Consider the following 8,306-nt stretch of genomic DNA (forward strand, 5'->3'; position numbering starts at 1 on the left):
TTTTATTAAGTAATAACTTGAAGGGTATTGTCTCTTACCTAATGTCTAACTTGTCAAGAGATCAGATGAATATAAGTATGATAGAGATTCTATGCATCAGCTAGGGAAAAGTGAGTGTAATGAGTTATCAGAAATGGATATCAGAAAAATGAATATCACAGAGACATGTATGGTGATTTCATGTTTTAACTACAAATCCTTGTGTCTTAATTTGGTAGCCGGAAAATCATGCTGAAACATACTTTTTATCCAATAACAGATTTATTTTCATTATTAATTCTGTAATATAAATTTAAAAATAACCTCTGGCAAAGGTCTTCTTCCATTGACTACATTCCCAAGATTCCCTACAGTATGAATTCATGGATATTGAATGAATTCCACACTCTGACTGAAAGTAATCTTGCATTTCTTCCTTTGACAGAATTTCTCTTGAATATGAAATTTTTTGGTGTTTAATAAGGTTTTACCTCCTGTTGAAGATTTTTTCACATTCCTGACATTTGAATGCTTTTTCTTCTGTGTAAATCAATTGATGTCAAAAAAGGGAGGAATTCCGTTTGAAAGATTTTCCACAGTTAACAATTTCATAGGGATTATCTCCAGAATAGAGTCTGAACTTTTATTACTTTCTTCACTATTACTGAAGGCTTTTCTACATTTATGGCCTTCACAGGCCTTTTCTTCTGTATGAATTTTTGGATGCTTTGTAAGGTTTTTATATTGGTTGAAGAATTTCCCTCATGCACTGCATTTATAGGATTTCTCTCCTGTGTGAATGATCTGATTTTGAGTACGGAATGAACTCTGGCTGAAGGCTTTCCCACATTGATAGCACTCATAGGGATTCATTTTGGCATGAGTTTTTTGGTGTTGAAGAATAACTGTCACATTCCTTATATTATGAATGTTGCTAACCTACTGAGTTTTGCTTTCTTACTTACTACTTACTACTTATTACTGAATGCTGCTGGCATAGGGTCTCACAAGAGGCAGCTTCCCTAGTTCTAAACATGGCCTACTGGTTTTTTAAAAATATATTTACTCTTAATATTTAACTAGGTACAAGTTTTAGTTTTCCTTTTTGAACGTTTTCCTATATATTTACACTAACTGTATAAATATATATAAATATTTAGAAATATTATATTCATTTAAATAAATATAAAATACCTCTCTATATACTTAAATATATATTTTTATTGTCTTTGGTATGCTGCAGTTAAGAATACTGTGAATTTTTATTCACTTTTATTCATTCTTCTCTGGACCAATTGTGTTTCTTAAATCTGAGAACTGAGCATGAGTAGATCTGTTGAAAGCACATTCATCTCAAATGTTTTGCTAAAAGATTCAATTCTCTTGTTCTGAATTTAGCAACATAAACTACTATATTCCTGGCTTCTCCTCTGTTGTTCAGAGGTGCACAGAGTACTGATATAAAATACATTGATCATTGATTAGTCTAGTTTTTTTGGTGAATATTGGTAGACTTTGTTGGCCAAAGTCGAATGCAGGTCAAATGGCTTTAGAAACTCATCCTCCACCACGCTCCAAAGCTCCGTTAGGTGGCAAGTTAAAATGAAAAAAGACCTCAGACTGAATTCCACGAAAGAAAGAGACTTTTATAAACAAGCAGGCAGAAACAGTCCTGACGCTTGTCCATAACTGAGAGTAGGTATTTCTTTGGGCTCTGATAGACTAATCAGCACTTTGCGTGAAATGCTTAGTCCTAAAGAAACTTGGAGTTCCTGTAGCGGGATATGTGGGCCTTACTGTCCAGTCAGGAAACAAGATGGAGTGGACAGGAACGGGGACAACAAGCTCTAGGCCTCGAATGATAGCATAGAAGACTGGGGTTGCTAGTTTTCATGCCAGAGTGGAGGTTTTTATTGCATGGATTTGTAGCCAATAACATGACTTTTAGATGAAGAATTTCTAAAACCAAAATTTTTTTTGAATATTCAGATTAAATTATGACATGTGGTAATTATCTTTTGCAACCCGAAGGTGTTAATTAGCATTTCCTTTAACATGTACATAAATCAAACCACTTTAAAGTATTCCAAAATAAAAAATCTCAACAAAAGAACTCATATATACTTGATGATTATCTGTAGGTCGAATCTAGTTCCCAGAAGAAGTATCTTTGAATATGTTAAGGTGAGTCAGGATGAGGAGTCGTTTGTGGATAGGATCTTTGAAGGTTCTTTTTAGGTATGGCCACAGGGAATGAGGCTTGGCCTTGGTCCATATTACCTGGAGGCCACAGAAGCCAGAGAGGAGAGGACATCACCATGTGATGGGAGGCGGAGTTATAAGCCAGAAATACCAAGGACTGCAGCAAACCAGCACCTTAATGCCACAGACTCCTGGGAGAAAGCATAACCTTGCTGCTGCCTTGTTTGTTTGTTTGTTTTAAAGATTTATTTTTTTATTTATTTCTCCCCTTCCCCACCCTGGTTGTCTGCTCTCTGTTCCCATTCGCTGTGTGCTCTTCTGTGACCCCTTCTATCCTTATCAGCGGCACGGGAATGTGTGTTTCTTTTTGTTGCGTCATCTTGCTGTGTCAGCTCTCTGTGTGTGCGGCGCCATTCCTGGGCAGGCTGCACTTTCTTTCGCGCTGGGCGACTCTCCTTATGGGGCGCACTCCTTGTGCGTGGGGCTCCCCTACATGGGGGACACCCCTGCTTGGCAGGGCACTCCTTGCGCACATCAGCACTGCACATGGGCCAGCTGCACACGGGTCAAGGAGGTCTGGGGTTTCAATCACAGACTTCCCATGTGGTAGGACGCCCTATCCATTGGGCCAAGTCTGCTTCCCCTGCTGCCTTGTTTTTGACTTCTAGCCTCTGAAACCAAGAGGCTTCTTGTTTAAGCCATCCCATTGTATGGTATTTGCCATAGCAGCGTGGTGAACTAAAACAGATGGTATTGAAGTTTCATTGAGAATTTGTATCATCCCTTATAGATAGATGTTATAAGATATAAAAGCAATGGTTTGCTAGATATCATTTCTTATGGAAGATAATATGATATAACACTCTAAAGCATTTAAATAGGAACATTTTATATGTGTATACACATATACATGCACATGCATATACACACACAATGGCAACTGCTAAGGCCATTTACGATAAAAAATCATTTTATTGTAAGAAAATATATTGATATAGAGACACTGAAAACTTCTGAGACAGGAATTGACAAATTTGCTTGTGGAGCTTAGGGATTTTGCTAGGGAAAGAAACAGGACTTCACTTCCTCCTCCCTGAAATCTAAATAGCCCTGTCAATAAGAACTAGGTTTTTGCTGACAAAGCTCAGTGAGAGAGAGAGTCAACCAGGCTGCTTAAATTTTTAGAAAGCAAAATGGATGATGGTTATTATTTGAGCTTGTTGTACTGAGCTTGCTTTGAGCAAGCTAAAGGAATAATGGTGGTTCTGAAGCCATGAACCAGAGGATATAAATGGTTGATCTGAAATGCTTCCTTAGGTCAAACTTGAACTTTAACACTAAGGCTATAGCCTTAATTTAATTTAAGGTTTATCTGTCTGTTTGTTTTACTTCTCATCTTGTATTTTTGCCACTGCACATGCATTCTTGATCTATTATAAAAAATATTAATTTATTTTTGAAAGAGAAGTTGTGAACTCACAAAATGATCACGCACAATGTGCAGAATTCCCATATAACACCCCTCCACCAGTACATTACATTGTTGTGGAACATTTGTTACAAATTATTAGAGAACATTATCAACTATTACCACTAAGATCTATAGCATATATTTGGTATATTTTTTTCCATACCCCCCTATTATTAACACAGCACCTTCTTTGACATTGACGTAAGAATATTATAATATTGCTATTAACTGTAGTCCATAAGCTACATTAATTATTTTAAAGAGCAGTCATTTTGTGAATACAGACAATGGTCATGCATGGCAGTGAGGGCTGAACTGTTTTCTCCCTCTGAATCATCTGTGCATGATCTATCTCCTTTAGGTCTGACCCAGACTAGACGCCCAACATCAGTCAGGATCATTTCACATCTGCCTCCAGGGCTATATTTCAGTACCATAGCAATAACAAGTGGGGGATCTTTCCCAGCTTAAAACTGGTATAGGAGTTAACCAACACCAGAGGTCAGTGGACCTATGTCCAGGAACAAAGTGAGAGAGAACAGAACTCGCTTCTGAATATAAACAGCCATCCAAAACTTGAACCATATGGAATCAACACAGGAGAGGTGATCTAGAGAAAAAAGGGCGTATTTTTTTAGTTAAGTTGCGGAATGAGAGCCTTTGGCCATTATTTTTGGAAGATTATGAGAAGGTTATTTTGTACTATAAAATGGAGATGTGAGTCATAATGTTGTATATCTGAATACTGTCTCCTGGAGGAAAACCTCAAATGTAGATCTGTCCTTATCTCAAAAGTAGGCAACCAACAAATCTGATTGGATTACCTGTCATTGCAATTTATTTGCAAATGACTTAGTGCCCTCACTCCTCACCCTTATTTACTTTGATCATTATTGTTGGTATTAAAGTTTTATATTAGGCTAGATCCTGAAAATGCAGGCTTTGGAATTCTTTGGTGCTTTTTTTCAATACTGTAGAAAGGAAGATTTGCTTCCTTGAATTACCCTTGCAGTCTTTGGTACTCCTTTTGAAAATATTTTTCTTCCTTTACCATGCCATAAATCTCAATTTATTACTCCCTTTTCTATTGTTTAATGCTTAACACTAATAAATATGCTACTTAGCATTTACACAAGGTTCATATTTTTAAAGTTCTTTGCAAGGACTATTATTCAGGTCTCTTTCAGTGTGGGTATTTGCAGAAGCAATTTGCCTGAATAGTCACAAGGTGTTATAAATGTGAAGCTAAAGCTCTAGTTGTAGGATGATTCAAAATTTGGATATGTAATACACAGAAAAAGAGAAATGCTAATTTGGCAATCAGACAAAAATGGAGCATTTGCACTGAATTGAGGTCAGAAAAAAAGTCACATCTTTATTTATCTAGTCAACATCTATATATTATTTTAATAGATTATTTTCACAGAGGATGGTATCTATTAAAATAAGATTTTAAACTACTTGAGTCTCTCCTTTTTAATATTAGAATTATTAAGCATACCTAGTGACCATCTCTCAGCCATTGCCAGCGCTACTTCCCTTGTTTATTGTGTACAGATGCGTCAGTATATTACCATCCTGCAGTCCAGGAGATATTAGGTCTAATGGAACAGTCTGCCCACACATATACCCAGAAACCAGGAACAAGCAGCTCCAGACCCTTACCAGGTCAGGAACTCTCAGTGGCAGTATGCCCTACCTCTGGATTGTATATATACCCTGCCGTCTGGCCGCTCAGAAACTCAGATTTCTCTCTGCCCTCTGACATGAAATGGGCCATACAGAGCTGCCATCCAGCAACCCTGACTGAAGGACTTGGTCTTCCCAGAAGTCAGGCTGTGATGGGTTCTCTTCTCCTGCTCTTTTGGACCCTTTGTGCTGTGTAAGTAATAAAATAGTCATTTGCTGAAAGTTTCTGTTGTGTTCGAGCCTGTGCCCACATGATGAACCATTCAGCAACTTGCTCCACATAAGCTGAGGACTTTTTTTTTTTAATTGAGAGCAAGCTTGTTTGATTTAAAGCTAGAATTTGTTAGTGGACTCAGATTGTATTTGAGTTTAGTTCATTGTGACTGTGATTTAATTTAAATTACATCAGTGGAGAAAATGTTCTATTGCCCTATTCATATATGCATAGGTTGTCTGAAACTGAAACTCATTGCTCTAAAATAGGATTAAATAAATTCTTATCAATAAAAAACATAAATATAAAAATAATATGTTTATGCTGTTCATAATTCTATCTTTGATTTTGTCTGTATACATAAATTTACTAGCAGTTCTCCAGAATTAGTAATCTCATGCATCACCCAGAAGTTATATATGCCACAAGAGAATTTCTGCATAGGGAATAAATATAAGGTAAAATTATGTTTATGTATTATTCTATAAGCTTGGGACGGAAATGTACTGGGAATGGGGATAATGTCTCATTATTTTTCAATTCTCCAGTGATTATATAGTCATTGACATATATTAGTTCTCAATAAATGTCTGTGGGCTGCTACTTATAGATCATGTGTTGAAGAATGTATTTCTAACAGTGCAAATAACTTGTATGGGAGCATCGTATTAGGGCCATGACTGTTTTCATGGATTTATTGCCTATCTACAGCTTGAAATCACTCAGAAGCTTTTCATCCCACTCAACGTTGAATTAAAATTTCATGTGCGACCCTATCTGATCCTTTCTGGTACCATTCTTTTTTTTTTTTTTTTTAATAGCAGCTAACTCTTTATTTATTTATTTATTTAGTTAGTTTTTTTTTTAATTGACTTTGTAATAATATTACATTAAAAAAATATATATATGAGGTCCCATTGAACCCTTCCACCCCCACCCCACCTCTCCCCCACCCAGCAACACTCCCTCCCATCATCATGACAGATCCATTGCATTTGGCAAGTACATCTCTGGGCACCCCCGCACCTCATGGTCAATGGTCCACACCATGGCCCACACTCTCCCCCATTCCATCCAGTGGGCCCTGTGAGGATTTACAATGTCCGGTGATTGCCCCTGAAGCACCATCCAGGGCAGCTCCATGTCCCAAAGACGCCTCCACCTCTCATCTCTTCCTGCCTTTCCCCATACCCATCAGCCATCATGTCCACTTTTCTCAATCCAATGCCACCTTTTCTATGTGGACATTGGATTGATTGTGTCCATTGCACCTCTATGTCAAGAGGAGGCTCAGATTCCACATGGATGCTGGATGCAATCCTCCCACTTTCAGTTGTAATCACTCTAGGCTCCATGGTGTGGTGGTTGTCCTTCTTCAACTCCATCTTAGCTGAGTGTGGTGAGCCCAATAAGTCAGATTGTAGGTGCTGGAGTCTGTTGAGGCTCAGGACCTGGCTATCACATTGTCAGTCCAGAGATTCAAATCCCCTAAATATATCTTAAACCCCGACACTAACTGCACCTCCAGCACATTAGCATGAAAGTCTTATGAAGAGAGATCCCATCTGAGTCCAGATTTGTCACACATAAACACCAGTTCCAAAGAGGGGCCATCTGACCTGGTAGTTAATCCCATCGGCCATGACCATAACTCCCATGGGTCTCTTTAGCCCTCGAAGGAACCGATATCTGGGGGTCGTATCTGCTTTATCTGTCTCTCAGACTCTGCTCAGTTGTGCATAAGGGCAATCCTTCTGACAGCCTCCAGACTCTTTTTTAGAGACTTGTAGCCATATAAACTCATTTCTCCTTTCCATTTCCCCCTTACATTAGGTCAAACAGCATTTTAAAGTCATGTTATTTTATGTAGACAGGGATATTCCGCTGATCCGCGTTGAACCTTCCGTATGAGGTCATTTTCCAGTTGCATCATCAGTTGGTAGTTGATAGTGGTCCCTCGGTGCCAGGGAGGCTCATCCCCGGGTGTCATGTCCCATGCTGGGGGGAAGGCATTGCATTTACATGCTGAGTTTGGCTTCGAGACTGGCCACATTTGAGTAACATGAAGGCTGAGAGGAGGAAATTCCCAGGCACAATGCTGCTCTAGGCCTTGTTCTTATTTTAGGCTTATCAGCTCACAAGCATAGTCATTAGCGTCAGGGGCTCACTGTTGAACCCTCACTCCCTCCCGGTCCCCACCGCTGCACCTGGGAGACTGTCGCTGCTCCCCAAGGGACCACGACTGAGCACCACTGGCCAGGAACCCAGTACCTCCCCTGCTGTGGTTTTTAATTGTTGCCACTATGAGTATATCCAAACATTGCCATGCACCCTGGACATATGTTTTGTACAGCTCCCTGTCAGCCATATATCCCCTGTCAATGGTATCCCATACCAGTATTCCTCCATTGCCTTTGTTGAACCACTCTGTGATCCAGAACTCCCTGAAATTTGAAGCCCAATATATCTGGTACCATTCTTCATCCTCCTTCTCTTCAATGATCCAACCACATAGGCGTTTGCTCTGTTCTTTACCAACCATCTCATTCCTTTTTTATTTTTATTTTTTTAATTTATCTTCCCTTCCCTGCCCACCCCCACCCCCACCCCCACCCCACCCCCAATTTTTTGCTCTCTATGTCCATTCATTATGTGTTCTTCTGTGTCTGCTTGTATTCTTGTCAGCGGGACCTGAAATCTGTGTCTCGTTTTGTTTTGTCATCTTGCTGCGTCAGCTCTCCATGTGTGTGG

General features: G+C 39.1%; 1 pseudogene; it reads right to left on the bottom strand.

Annotated features, from left to right (window-relative positions):
- Nucleotides 1–292: 292 nt before the first annotated feature.
- Nucleotides 293–8,097, bottom strand: LOC139438532 (zinc finger protein 215-like; annotated as a pseudogene).
- Nucleotides 8,098–8,306: the final 209 nt, after the last annotated feature.

The sequence above is a fragment of the Dasypus novemcinctus genome, chromosome 1 (assembly GCF_030445035.2).
Source record: "Dasypus novemcinctus isolate mDasNov1 chromosome 1, mDasNov1.1.hap2, whole genome shotgun sequence".
NCBI classification, from domain to species: domain Eukaryota; kingdom Metazoa; phylum Chordata; class Mammalia; order Cingulata; family Dasypodidae; genus Dasypus; species Dasypus novemcinctus.